Genomic DNA, 15355 nt, shown 5'->3' with positions numbered 1-15355 from the left:
GGGTTATGTCTGGGATTTGCCCTCATTTGTCTCATACTTTCGCATTTGTAACAAACATGTTGATCAGATCATGGGTTTTTTCTGGTTTGGATCACGTAGTAATGTGGTACCACACTGAAACAGTCAATTAAACCTAGTTTCGATCAATATTATAGAGGATAACGCATGTTAGTTCTAGTTTAGGTCTGGGATATGCAATCATTAGGCTCATACTTTCGCTTATTTCGCACACTTGTTGGCCAGATCCTAGGTTTTTTTCTGGTGTGGATCAGGCAGTAATGTGGTACCACACTGGAGCAGTCGATTAAACCTGGTTTCGATCAATATTATAGATGATAACGCATGTAAGGTCTAGGTTAGGTCTGGGATTTGCCCTCATCAGACTCATACTTTCGCATTCTTCACATACTTGTTGAACAGATCCTGGGTTTTTTCTGGCTTGGATCAGGTAGAAATGTGGTACCACACTGGAACAGTCGATTAAACCCTGTTTCGATCTATATTTTAGAGGATAATGCATGCTAGGTATGGGTTAGGTCTGGTATTTGCCCTCATTTGGCTCATGCTTTCGCATTTGTAACAAACATGTTGATCAGATCATGGGTTTTTTCTGGTTTGGATCACGTAGTAATGTGGTACCACACTGAAACAGTCAATTAAACCTAGTTTCGATCAATATTATAGAGGATAACGCATGTTAGTTCTAGTTTAGGTCTGGGATATGCAATCATTAGGCTCATACTTTCGCTTATTTCGCACACTTGTTGGCCAGATCCTAGGTTTTTTTCTGGTGTGGATCAGGCAGTAATGTGGTACCACACTGGAGCAGTCGATTAAACCTGGTTTCGATCAATATTATAGAGGATAGCGCATGTTAGGTCGAGGTTAGGTCTGGGATTTGCCCCCATCAGGCTCATGCAATCGCACATTTCGCATTCATGTAGGCCAGATCCTGGTCCTTTTCTGGATTGCATCACGTAGTAATGTGGTACCACACAGAAACAGTCAATTAAACCTGGTTTCGATCAATATTATAGAGGATAACGCATGTTAGTTCTAGGTTAGGTCTGGGATATGCAATCATTAGGCTCATACTTTCGCATATTTCGCACACATTTTGGCCATATTCTGTGTTTTTTCTGGTTTGGACCAGGTAGTAATATGGTACCACACTGGAGCAGTGAATTAAACCTGGCCACGATCAATATTTTAGAGGATAACGCATGCTAGGTCTGGGATTTGCCCTAATCAGGCTCATACTTTAGCATATATCGCACACTTGTTGACCGGATCGTGGTCCTTTTCGGGCTTGCATCACGTAGTAATGTGGTACCACACTGAAACAGTCGACTATACCTGGCTTCGATCAATATTTTAGAGGATAACGCATGTTAGGTCTGGGTTAGGTCTGGTATTTGCCCTCATCAGGCTCATACTTTCGCATTCGTCACACACTTGTTGGCCAGATCCTGGGTTTCTTCTGGTTTGGATCAGGCAATAATGTGGTACCACACTGGAACAGTCGATTAAACCCGGTTTCGATCTATATTTTGGAGGATAACCCATGCTAGGTCTGGGTTAGGTCTGGTACTTGCCCTCATTTGGCTCATACTTTCGCATTCTTCACATACTTGTTGAGCAGATCCTGGGTTTTTTCTGGTTTGGATCAGGCAGTAATGTGGTACCGCACTGGAAAAGTCGATTAAACGCGGTAGCGATCAATATTTTAGAGGATAGCGCATGTTAGGTCTAGGATAGGTCTGGGATTTGCCATCATCAGGCTCATGCAATCGCATATTTCGCATTCTTGTTGGCCAGATCCTGGTCTCTTTCTGGATTGTGTCACGTAGTAATGTGGTACCACATAGTAAGAGTCAATTAAGCCTGACCACGATCAATATTTTAGAGGATAACGCATGCTAGGTCTGGGTTAGGCTTGGGTTTTGCCCGCATCAGACTCATATTTTCGAAATCTTCACATACTTTGTGAGCAGATCCTGGGCTTCTTCTGGTTTGTATCACGTAGTAATATGGTACCATAATGAAACCGTCGATTAAGCCTGGTCTCGGTCAATATTTTAGAGGATAACGCATGTTAGGTCTGGGTTAGATTTGGGACTTGCCCTCATCAGGCTCATACTTTCGGATATTTCGCACACATGTTGGCCAGATCGTGGTCTTCTTCTGGATTGTGTCACGTAGTAATATGGTACTACACAGAATCAGTCAACTAAACCTGGCCACGATCAATATTTTTGAGGATAACGCATGCTAGGTCTGGGTTAGGACCGAGATTTGACCTCATCAGATTCATACTTTCGCATTCTTCACATACTTGATGAACAGATCCTGGGTTTTTCTGGGTTGGATCACGTAGTAATATGGTACCATAATGAAACAGTCGATTAAGCCTGGTCTCGGTCAATATTTTAGAGGATAACCCATGCTAGGTCTGGGTTAGGACTGGTATTTGCCCCCATTTTGCTCATACTTTCGCATTTTTAACAAACATGTTGACCAGATCACGGGTTTTTTCTGGTTTGGATCACGTAGTAATGTGGTACCACACTGAAACAGTCAAGTAAACCTAGTTTCGATCAATATTTTAGAGGGTAACACCGGTTTGGTCTGGGTTAGGTCTGGGTTATAACCGCATCCGACTCATACTTTCGCATTCTTCACATACTTGTTGAACTGATCCTGGGTTTTTTCTGTTTTGGTTCAGGTAGTAATGGGGTCCAACACTGGAACAGTCGATTAAACCCGGTTTCGATTCATATTTTAGAGGATAACGCATGCTAGGTCTGGGTTAGGTCTGGGATTTGCCCTCATCAGGCTCATACTTTCGCATTATTCACATAGTTGTTTAACAGATCCTGGGTTTTTTCTGGCTTGGATCAGGTAGAAATGTGGTACCACACTAAAACAGTCGACTATACCTGGCTTCGATCAATATTTTAGAGGATAACGCATGTTAGGTCTGGGTTAGGTCTGGTATTTGCCCTCATCAGGCTCATACTTTCGCATTCTTCACACACTTGTTGGCCAGATCCTGAGTTTCTTCTGGTTTGGATCCGACAATAATGTGGTACCACACTGGAACAGTCGATTAAACCCTGTTTCGATCTATATTTTAGAGGATAATGCATGCTAGGTCTGGGTTAGGTCTGGTATTTGCCCTCATTTGGCTCATACTTTCGCATTTTTAACAAACATGTTGATCAGATCATGGGTTTTTTCTGGTTTGGATCACGTAGTAATGTGGTACCACACGGAAACAGTCAATTAAACCTAGTTTCGATCAATATTTTAGGGGATAACACCGGATTGGTCTGGGTTAGGTCTCGGTTATAACCGCATCAGACTCATACTTTCGCATTCTTCACATACTTGTTGATCAGATACTGGGTTTTTTCTGGTTTGGATCAGGTAGTAATGTGGTACCACACTGGAACAGTCGATTAAACCCGGTTTCGATCAATATTTTAGAGTATAACGCATGTTAGGTCTGGTTTAGGTCTGGTATTTGCCCTCATCAGGCTCATGCTTTCGCATTCTTCACACACTTGTTGGCCAGATCCTGGGTTTTTTCTGGTTTGGATCAGGTACTAATATGGTACCACACTGGAACAGCCGATTAATCCCGGTTTCGATCAATATTTTAGAGGATGACGCATGTCAGGTCTAGGTTAGCTCTAGGATTTGCTCTCAACAGGCTCATACTTTCGCATATTTCGCACACTTTTTGGCCAGATCCTGGGTTTTTTCTGGTTTGGATCAGGCAGTAATGTGGTACCACACTGGAACAGTCGATTAAATGCGGTAGCGATTAATATTTTAGAGGATAGCGCATGTTAGGTCTAGGTTAGGTCTGGGATTTGCCATCATCAGGCTCATGCAATCGCATATTTCGCATTCTTGTTGGCCAGATCCTGGTCTTTTTCTGGATTGTGTCACGTAGTAATGTGATACCACACAGAAACAGTCAATCCACGATCAATATTTTAGAGGATAACGCATGCTAGGTCTGGGTTAGGTCTGGGATTTGCACTCATCAGACTCATACTTTCGCATTCTTCACATACTTGTTGAACAGATCCTGGGTTTTTTCTGGCTTGGATCAGGTAGTAATGTGGTACCACACTGGCACCGTCGATTAAAACTTGTTTCGATATAGATGATATCGCATGTAAGGTCTAGGTTAGGTCTGGGATTTGCCCTCATCAGACTCATACTTTCGCATTCTTCACATACTTGTTGGATAGATCCTGGGTTTTTTCTGGTTTGGATCAGGTAGTTATATGGTACCACACTGAAACAGTCAATTAAACCTGGTTTCGATCAATATTTTACAGGATAACGCATGTAAGGCCTGGGATAGGTCTGGAATTTGCCATCATCTGGCTCATACAATCGCATATTTGGCATTCTTGTTGGCCAGATCCTGGTCTTCTTCTGGTTTGAATCACGTAGTATTGTGGTAACACATAGAAACAGTCAATTAAACCTGGCCACGATCAATATTTTAGAGGATAACACATGCTAGGTCTGGGTTAGGTCTGGGATTTGCCCACATCAGACTGATACTTTCGCAATTTCACATACTCGTTGAACAGATCCTGGTCTTCTTCTGGTTTGAATCACGTAGTAATGTGGTGCCACACAGAAACTGTCAATTAAGCCTGGCCACGATCAATATTTTAGAGGATAACGCATGCTAGGTCCGGGTTATGTCTGGGATTTGCCCTCATTTGTCTCATACTTTCGCATTTTTAACAAACATATTGACCAGATCGTGGGTTTTCTCTGGTTTGGAACACGTAGTAATGTGGTACCACACAGAAACAGTCAATTAAACCTGGCTATGATCAATATTTTAGAGGATAACGCATGTTATGTCTGGGTTAGGTCTGGGATTTTCCCTCATCAGGCCCATGCAATCGCATATTTCGCATTCCTGTTGGCCAGATCCTGTTCCTTTTCTGTGTTGTATCACGTAGTAATGTGGTACTACACTGAAAGTGTCGATTAAGCTTGGTCTCGAACAATATTTTAGAGGATAACGCATGTTAGGTCTGGGTTAGGTCTGGGATTTGCCCTCATCAGACTGATACTTTCGCATTCTTCACATACTCGTTGAACAGATCCTGGTCTTCTTCTTGGTTTGAATCACGTAGTATAGTGGTAACACACAGAAACAGTCAATTAAACCTGGCCACGATCAATATTTTAGAGGATAACACATGCTAGGTCTGGGTTAGGTCGGGGATTTGCCCTCATCAGACTGATACTTTCGCATTCTTCACATACTTGTTGAACAGATCCTGGTCTTCTTCTGGTTTGAATCACGTAGTAATGTGGTGCCACACAGAAACAGTCAATTAAGCCTGGCCACGATCAATATTTTAGAGGATAACGCATGCTAGGTCCGGGTTATGTCTGGGATTTGCCCTCATTTGTCTCATACTGTCGCATTTTTAACAAACATATTGACCAGATCGTGGGTTTTTTCTGGTTTGGAACACGTAGTAATGTGGTACCACACTGAATCAGTCAATTAAACCTGGCGTCGATGAATATTTTACAGGATAACACATGCTAGGTCTGGGTTAGGTCTGGGATTTGCCCTCATCAAACTGATACTTTCGCATTCTTCACATACTTGTTGAACAGATCCTGGTCTTCTTCTGGTTTGAATCACGTAGTAATGTGGTACCACACAGAAACAGTCAATTAAGCCTGGCCAGGATCAATATTTTAGAGGATAACGCATGCTAGGTCTGGGTTAGGTCTGGGATTTGCCGTCGTTTGTCTCATACTTTCGCACTGTTCACATACTTGTTGAACAGATCCTGGGATTTTTCTGGCTCGGATCAGGTAGTAATGTGGTCCCACACTGGAACAGTCGATTAAACCCGGTTTCGATCAATATTTTAGAGGATAACGCATGTTAGGTCTGGGTTAGGTCTGGGACTTGCCCTCATTTGGCTCATACTTTCGCATATTTCGCACACTTGTTGGCCAGATCCTGGGTTTTTTCTGGTTTGGATCAGGCAGTAATGTGGTACCACACTGGAACAGTCGATTAAACGCGGTTGCGATCAATATTTTAGAGGATAACGCATGCTAGGTCAGGGTTAGGCTAGGGTTTTGCCCGCATCAGACTCATATTTTCGAAATCTTCACATACTTTATGAGCAGATCCTGGGCTTTTTCTGGTTTGTATCACGTAGTAATCTGGTACCACAATAAAACAGTCGATTAAACCTGGCCAGGATCAATATTTTAGAGGATAGCGCATGCTAGGTCTGGGTTAGGCTTGGGTTTTGCCCGCATCAGACTCATATTTTCGAAATCTTCACATACTTTGTGAGCAGATCCTGGGCTTTTTCTGGTTTGTATCACGTAGTAATCTGGTACCACAATAAAACAGTCGATTAAACCTGGTTTCGATCAATATTTTAGAGGACAACGCATGTTAGGTCTAGGTTAGGTCGGCGATTTGCCATCATCAGGCTCATGCAATCGCATATTTCGCATTCTTGTTGGCCAGATCCTGGTCTTTTTCTGGATTGTGTCACGTAGTAATGTGGTACCACACAGAAACAGTCAACTAAGCCTGGCCACGATCAATATTTTAGAGGATAACGCATGCTAGGTCTGGGTTAGGCTTGGGTTTTGCCCGCATCAGACTCATATTTTCGAAATCTTCACACACTTTATGAGCAGATCCTGGGCTTTTCCTGGTTTGTATCACGTAGTAATCTGGTACCACAATAAAACAGTCGATTAAACCTGGTTTCGATCAATATTTTAGAGGACAACGCATGTTAGGTCTAGGTTAGGTCGGCGATTTGCCCTCATCAGGCTCATGCAATCGCATATTTCGCATTCATGTTGGCCAGATCTTGGTCTTTTTCTGGATTGTGTCACGTAGTAATATGGTACCACACAGAATCAGTCAACTAAACCTGGCCACGATCAATATTTTAGAGGATAACGTATGTTAGGTCTGGGTTAGGTCTGGTATTTGCCCTCATTTGGCTCATACTTTCGCATTCTCCACCTACTTGTTGAACAGATCCTGAGTTTTTTCAGGTTTTGATCTGGTACTTATATGGTACCACACTGGAACAGTCGATTAAACCCGGCTTCAATCAATATTTTAGAAGATAACGCATGTTAGGTCTAGGTTAGGTCTGGGATTTGCCCTCATTTGGCTCATACTTTCGCATTTTTAACAAACATGTTGACCACATCATGGGTTTTTTCTGGTTTGGATTACGTAGTAATGTGGTACCACACTGAAACAATCAAGTAAACCTAGTTTCGATCAATATTTTAGAGGATAACGCCGGTTTGGTCTGGGTTAGATTGGGTTATAACCGCATCAGACTCATACTTTCGCATTCTTCACATACTTGTTGAACAGATCCTGGTCTTCTTCTGGTTTGAATCACGTAGTAATGTGGTACCACACAGAAACAGTCAATTAAGCCTGGCCAGGATCAATATTTTAGAGGATAACGCATACTAGGTCTGAGTTAGGTCTGGGATTTGCCGTCGTTTGTCTCATATTTTCGCACTGTTCACATACTTGTTGAACAGATCCTGGGATTTTTCTGGCTCGGATCAGGTAGTAATGTGGTCCCACATTGGAACAGTCTATTAAACCTATTTTCGATCAATATTTTAGGGGATAACGCATGTTAGGTCTAGGTTAGGTCTGGGATTTGCCCTCATCAGGCTCATGCAATCGCATATTTCGCATTCCTGTTGGCCAGATCCTGTTCGTTTTCTGTGCTGTATCACGTAGTAATGTGGTACTACACTGAAAGTGTCGATTAAGCCCGGTCTCGAACAATATTTTAGTGGATAACGCATGGTAGGTCTGGGTTAGGTTTGGGATTTGCCCTCATCAGGCTCATGCAATCGCATATTTCGCATTCATGTAGGCCAGATCCTGGTCCTTTTCTGGATTGCATCACGTAGTGATGTGGTCCCACACAGAAACAGTCAGTTAAACCTGGCCACGATCAATATTTTAGAGGATAACGCATGCTAGGTCTGGGATTTGCCCTAATCAGGCTCATACTTTCGCATATTTCGCACACTTGTTGGCCAGATCCTGGGTTTTTTCTGGTTTGGATCAGGCAGTAATGGGGTACCGCACAGAATCAGTCAACTAAACCTGGGCACGATCAATATTTTTGAGGATAACGCATGTTATGTCTAGGTTATGTCTGGGATTTGCCATCATCAGGCTCATGCAATCGCATATTTCGCATTCCTGTTGGCCAGATCCTGGTCCTTTTCTGTGTTGTATCACGTAGTAATGTGGTACCACACTGCAAGCGTCGATTAAGCCTGGTCTCGATGAATATTTTAGAGGATAACGCATGTTAGGTCTGGTTTAGGTTTGGGACTTGCCCTCATCAGGCTCATACTTTCGCATATTTCGCACACTTGTTGGCCAGATCCTGGGTTTTTTCTGTTTTGGATCAGGCAGTAATGGGGTACCACACTGGAACAGTCGATTAAACACGGTTTCGATGCATATTTTAGAGGCTAACGCATGCTAGGTCTGGGTTAGGTCTGGGATTTGCCCTCATTTGGCTCATACTATCGCATACTTCACATACTTGTTGAACAGATCCTGGGTTTTTTCTGGTTTGGATCAGGCAGTAATGTGGTACCACACTGGAACAGTCGATTAAACGCGGTTGCGATCAATATTTTAGTGGATAGCGCATGTTAGGTCGAGGTTAGGTCTGGGATTTGCCCTCATGAGGCTCATACTTTCGCATTTTTAACAAACATGTTGACCAGATCATGGGGTTTTTCTGGTTTGGATCACGTAGTAATGTGGTACCACACTGAAACAGTCAAGTAAACCTAGTTTCGATCAATATTTCAGAGGATAACACCGGTTTGGTCTGGGTTAGGTCTGGGTTATAACCGCATCAGACTCATACTTTCGCATTCTTCACATACTTGTTGAACAGATCCTGGGTTTTTTCTGTTTTGGATCAGGTAGTAATGTGGTCCCACACTGGAACAGTCGATTAATCCCGGTTTCGTTCAATATTTTAGAGGATGACGCATGTTAGGTATAGGTTAGGTCTAGGTTTTGCTCTCAGCAGGCCCATACTTTCGCATATTTCGCACACTTCTTGGCCAGATCCTGGTTTTTTTCTGGTTTGGATCAGGCAGTAATGTGGTATCACACTGGAACAGCCGATTAAACGCGGTTGCGATCAATATTTTAGAGGATAGCACATGTTAGGTCGATGTTAGGTCTGGGATTTGCACTCATCAGGCTCATACTTTCGCATTTTTAACAAACATGTTGACCAGATCATGGGTTTTTTCTGGTTTGGATCACGTAGTAATGTGGTATCACACTGGAACAGCCGATTAAACGCGGTTGCGATCAATATTTTAGAGGATAGCGCATGTTAGGTCTAGGTTAGGTCTGGGACTTGCCCTCATCAGGCTCATACTTTCGCATATTTCGCACACTTGTTGGCCAGATCCTCGGTTTTTTCTGGTTTGGATCGGGCAGTAATGGGGTACCCCACTGGAACAGTCGATTAAACCCGGTTTCGGTCAATATTTTAGAGGATAACCCATGCTAGGTCTGGGTTAGGTCTGGTATTTGCCCTCATTTGGCTCATACTTTCGCATTCTTGACATACTTGTTGAACAGATCCTGGGTTTTTTCTGGTTTGGATCAGGCAGTAATGGGGTACCACACTGGAACAGTCGATTAAACCCGGTTTCGATCAATATTTTAGAAGATAACTGATGCTTGGTCTGGATTAGGCCCGGGATTTGCCCTCATCAGGCTCATGCAATCACATATTTCGCATTCCTGTTGGCCAGATCCTGGTCCTTTTCTGTGTTGTATCACGTAGTATTGTGGTACCACACTGCAAGCGTCGACTAAGCCTGGTCTCGATGAACATTTTAGAGGATAACGCATGCTAGGTCTGGGTAAGGTTTGGGACTTGCCCTCGTCAGGCTCATACTTTCGCATATTTCGCACACTTGTTGGCCAGATCCTGCGTTTTTTTCTGGTTTGGATCAGGCAGTAGTGGTGTACCACACTGGAGCAGTCGATTAAACCTGGTTTCGATCAATATTTTAGAGGATAACGCATGTTAGGTCTGGGTTAGGTCTAGGCAATAACCGCATCAGACTCATACTTTCGCATTCTTCACATACTTGTCGAACAGATCCTGGGTTTTTTCTGGTTTCGATCACGTAGTAATGTGGTACCACACTCAAACATTCAATTAAACCTGGTTTCGATCAATATTTTACAGGATGACGCATGTTAGGTCTCGGTTAGGTCTGAGACTTGACCTCATCAGGCTCATACTTTCGCATTCTTCACATAGCTGTTGAACAGATCCCGGGTTTTTTCTGGTTTGGTTCAGGTAGTAACGTGTTAGCACACTGGAACAGTCGATTAAACTCGGTTTCTATCCATATTTTAGAGGATAACGCATGTTAGGTCTAGGTTAGGTCTGGGATTTGCCCTCATCAAGCACATGCAATCGCATATTTCGCATTCTTGTTGGCCAGAACCTGGTCCTTTTCGGGATTGCATCACGTAGTAATGTGGTACCACACAGAAACAGTCAATTAAACCTGGGTTCGATCAATATTTTACAGGATAACGCATGTTAAGTCTAGGTTAGGTCTGGGATTTACTCTCATCAGGCTCATACTATCGCATTCTTCACATACTTGTTGGATAGATCCTGGGTTTTTTCTGGTTTGGATCAGGTAGTAACGTGGTCCCACACTGGAACAGTCGATTAAACTCGGTTTCTATCCATACATTAGAAGATAACGCATGTTAGGTCTAGGTTAGGTCTGGGATTTGCCCTCATCAAGCTCATGCAATCGCATATTTCGCATTCTTGTTGGCCAGATCCTGGTCCTTTTCGTGATTGCATCACGTAGTAATGTGGTACCACACAGAAACAGTCAATTAAACCTGGGTTCGATCAATATTTTACAGGATAACGCATGTTAAGTCTAGGTTAGGTCTGGGATTTGCTCTCATCAGGCTCATACTATCGCATTCTTCACATACTTGTTGGATAGATCCTGGGTTTCTTCTGGGTTAGATCACGTAGTAATGGGGTACCACAATGAAACAGTCGATTAAGCCTGGACTCGGTCGATATTTTAGAGGATAACGCATGTTAGGTCTAGGTTAGGTCTGGGATTTGCCATCATCAGGCTCATGCAATCGCATATTTCGCATTCTTGTTGGCCAGATCCTGGTCCTTTTCGTGATTGCATCACGTAGTAATGTGGTACCACACAGAAACAGTCAATTAAATCTGGGTTCGATCAATATTTTACAGGATAACGCATGTTAGGTCTGGGTTAGGACCGAGTTTTGACCTCATCAGATTCATACTTTCACATTCTTCACATACTTGATGAACAGATCCTGGGTTTTTTCTCGGTTAGATCACGTAGTAATGTGGTACCACAATGAAACAGTCGATTAAGCCTGGACTCGGTCAATATTTTAGAGGATAACGCATGTTAGGTCTAGGTTAGGTCTGGGATTTGCCATCATCAGGCTCATGGAATCGCATATTTCGCATTCCTGTTGGCCAGATCCTGGTCTTTTTCTGGATTGTGTCACGTAGTAATGTGGTACCACACAGAAACAGTCAATTAAGCCTGGCCACGATCAATATTTTAGTGGATAACGCATGCTAGGTCTGGGTTAGGTCTGGGATTTGCTCTCATCAGACTCATACTTTCGCATTCTTCACATACTTGTTGAACAGATCCTGGGTTTTTTCTGGCTTGGATCAGGTAGTAATGTGGTACCACACTGGCACCGTCGATTAAAACTTGTTTCGATCAATATTATAGATGATAACGCATGTTAGGTCTGGGTTAGGTCTGGTATTTGCCCTCATCAGGCTCATACTTTCGCATTCTTCACACACTTGTTGGCCAGATCCTGGGTTTTTTCTGGTTTCGATCGGGCAATAATGTGGTACCACACTGAAAGAGTCGATTAAGCCTGGACTCGGTCAATATTTTAGAGGATAACGCTTGTTAAGTCTAGGTTAGGTCTGGGATTTGCTCTCATCAGGCTCATACTTTCGCATTCTTCACATACTTGTTGGATAGATCCTGGGTTTTTTCTGGTTTGGATCAGGTAGTTATATGGTACCACACTGGAACAGTCCATTAAGCCTGGACTCGGTCAATATTTTAGAGGATAACGCATGTTAGGTCTAGGTTAGGTCTGGGATTTGCCCTCATCAGGCTCATACTTTCGCATTTTTAACAAACATGTTGACCAGATCATGGGTTTTTTCTGGTTTGGATCACGTAGTAATGTGGTATCACACTGGAACAGCCGATTAAACGCGGTTGCGATCAATATTTTAGAGGATAGCGCATGTTAGGTCTAGGTTAGGTCTGGGACTTGCCCTCATCAGGCTCATACTTTCGCATATTTCGCACACTTGTTGGCCAGATCCTCGGTTTTTTCTGGTTTGGATCGGGCAGTAATGGGGTACCACACTGGAACAGTCGATTAAACCCGGTTTCGGTCAATATTTTAGAGGATAACCCATGCTAGGTCTGGGTTAGGTCTGGTATTTGCCCTCATTTGGCTCATACTTTCGCATTCTTGACATACTTGTTGAACAGATCCTGGGTTTTTTCTGGTTTGGATCAGGCAGTAATGGGGTACCACACTGGAACAGTCGATTAAACCCGGTTTCGATCAATATTTTAGAAGATAACTGATGCTTGGTCTGGATTAGGCCCGGGATTTGCCCTCATCAGGCTCATGCAATCACATATTTCGCATTCCTGTTGGCCAGATCCTGGTCCTTTTCTGTGTTGTATCACGTAGTATTGTGGTACCACACTGCAAGCGTCGACTAAGCCTGGTCTCGATGAACATTTTAGAGGATAACGCATGCTAGGTCTGGGTAAGGTTTGGGACTTGCCCTCGTCAGGCTCATACTTTCGCATATTTCGCACACTTGTTGGCCAGATCCTGCGTTTTTTTCTGGTTTGGATCAGGCAGTAGTGGTGTACCACACTGGAGCAGTCGATTAAACCTGGTTTCGATCAATATTTTAGAGGATAACGCATGTTAGGTCTGGGTTAGGTCTAGGCTATAACCGCATCAGACTCATACTTTCGCATTCTTCACATACTTGTCGAACAGATCCTGGGTTTTTTCTGGTTTCGATCACGTAGTAATGTGGTACCACACTCAAACATTCAATTAAACCTGGTTTTGATCAATATTTTACAGGATGACGCATGTTAGGTCTCGGTTAGGTCTGAGACTTGACCTCATCAGGCTCATACTTTCGCATTCTTCACATAGCTGTTGAACAGATCCTGGGTTTTTTCTGGTTTGGTTCAGGTAGTAACGTGTTAGCACACTGGAACAGTCGATTAAACTCGGTTTCTATCCATATTTTAGAGGATAACGCATGTTAGGTCTAGGTTAGGTCTGGGATTTGCCCTCATCAAGCTCATGCAATCGCATATTTCGCATTCTTGTTGGCCAGAACCTGGTCCTTTTCGGGATTGCATCACGTAGTAATGTGGTACCACACAGAAACAGTCAATTAAACCTGGGTTCGATCAATATTTTACAGGATAACGCATGTTAAGTCTAGGTTAGGTCTGGGATTTACTCTCATCAGGCTCATACTATCGCATTCTTCACATACTTGTTGGATAGATCCTGGGTTTTTTCTGGTTTGGATCAGGTAGTAACGTGGTCCCACACTGGAACAGTCGATTAAACTCGGTTTCTATCCATACTTTAGAAGATAACGCATGTTAGGTCTAGGTTAGGTCTGGGATTTGCCCTCATCAAGCTCATGCAATCGCATATTTCGCATTCTTGTTGGCCAGATCCTGGTCCTTTTCGTGATTGCATCACGTAGTAATGTGGTACCACACAGAAACAGTCAATTAAACCTGGGTTCGATCAATATTTTACAGGATAACGCATGTTAAGTCTAGGTTAGGTCTGGGATTTGCTCTCATCAGGCTCATACTATCGCATTCTTCACATACTTGTTGGATAGATCCTGGGTTTCTTCTGGGTTAGATCACGTAGTAATGGGGTACCACAATGAAACAGTCGATTAAGCCTGGACTCGGTCGATATTTTAGAGGATAACGCATGTTAGGTCTAGGTTAGGTCTGGGATTTGCCATCATCAGGCTCATGCAATCGCATATTTCGCATTCTTGTTGGCCAGATCCTGGTCCTTTTCGTGATTGCATCACGTAGTAATGTGGTACCACACAGAAACAGTCAATTAAATCTGGGTTCGATCAATATTTTACAGGATAACGCATGTTAGGTCTGGGTTAGGACCGAGTTTTGACCTCATCAGATTCATACTTTCACATTCTTCACATACTTGATGAACAGATCCTGGGTTTTTTCTCGGTTAGATCACGTAGTAATGTGGTACCACAATGAAACAGTCGATTAAGCCTGGACTCGGTCAATATTTTAGAGGATAACGCATGTTAGGTCTAGGTTAGGTCTGGGATTTGCCATCATCAGGCTCATGGAATCGCATATTTCGCATTCCTGTTGGCCAGATCCTGGTCTTTTTCTGGATTGTGTCACGTAGTAATGTGGTACCACACAGAAACAGTCAATTAAGCCTGGCCACGATCAATATTTTAGTGGATAACGCATGCTAGGTCTGGGTTAGGTCTGGGATTTGCTCTCATCAGACTCATACTTTCGCATTCTTCACATACTTGTTGAACAGATCCTGGGTTTTTTCTGGCTTGGATCAGGTAGTAATGTGGTACCACACTGGCACCGTCGATTAAAACTTGTTTCGATCAATATTATAGATGATAACGCATGTTAGGTCTGGGTTAGGTCTGGTATTTGCCCTCATCAGGCTCATACTTTCGCATTCTTCACACACTTGTTGGCCAGATCCTGGGTTTTTTCTGGTTTCGATCGGGCAATAATGTGGTACCACACTGAAAGAGTCGATTAAGCCTGGACTCGGTCAATATTTTAGAGGATAACGCTTGTTAAGTCTAGGTTAGGTCTGGGATTTGCTCTCATCAGGCTCATACTTTCGCATTCTTCACATACTTGTTGGATAGATCCTGGGTTTTTTCTGGTTTGGATCAGGTAGTTATATGGTACCACACTGGAACAGTCCATTAAGCCTGGACTCGGTCAATATTTTAGAGGATAACGCATGTTAGGTCTAGGTTAGGTCTGGGATTTGCCCTCATCAGGCTCATACTTTCGCATTCTTCACATAGTTGTTGAACAGATCCTGGGTTTT

Source organism: Colletes latitarsis, chromosome 14, assembly GCF_051014445.1.
Source record: "Colletes latitarsis isolate SP2378_abdomen chromosome 14, iyColLati1, whole genome shotgun sequence".
Classification (NCBI taxonomy): Eukaryota; Metazoa; Arthropoda; class Insecta; order Hymenoptera; family Colletidae; genus Colletes; species Colletes latitarsis.
This window is presented reverse-complemented; position numbering follows the sequence as displayed.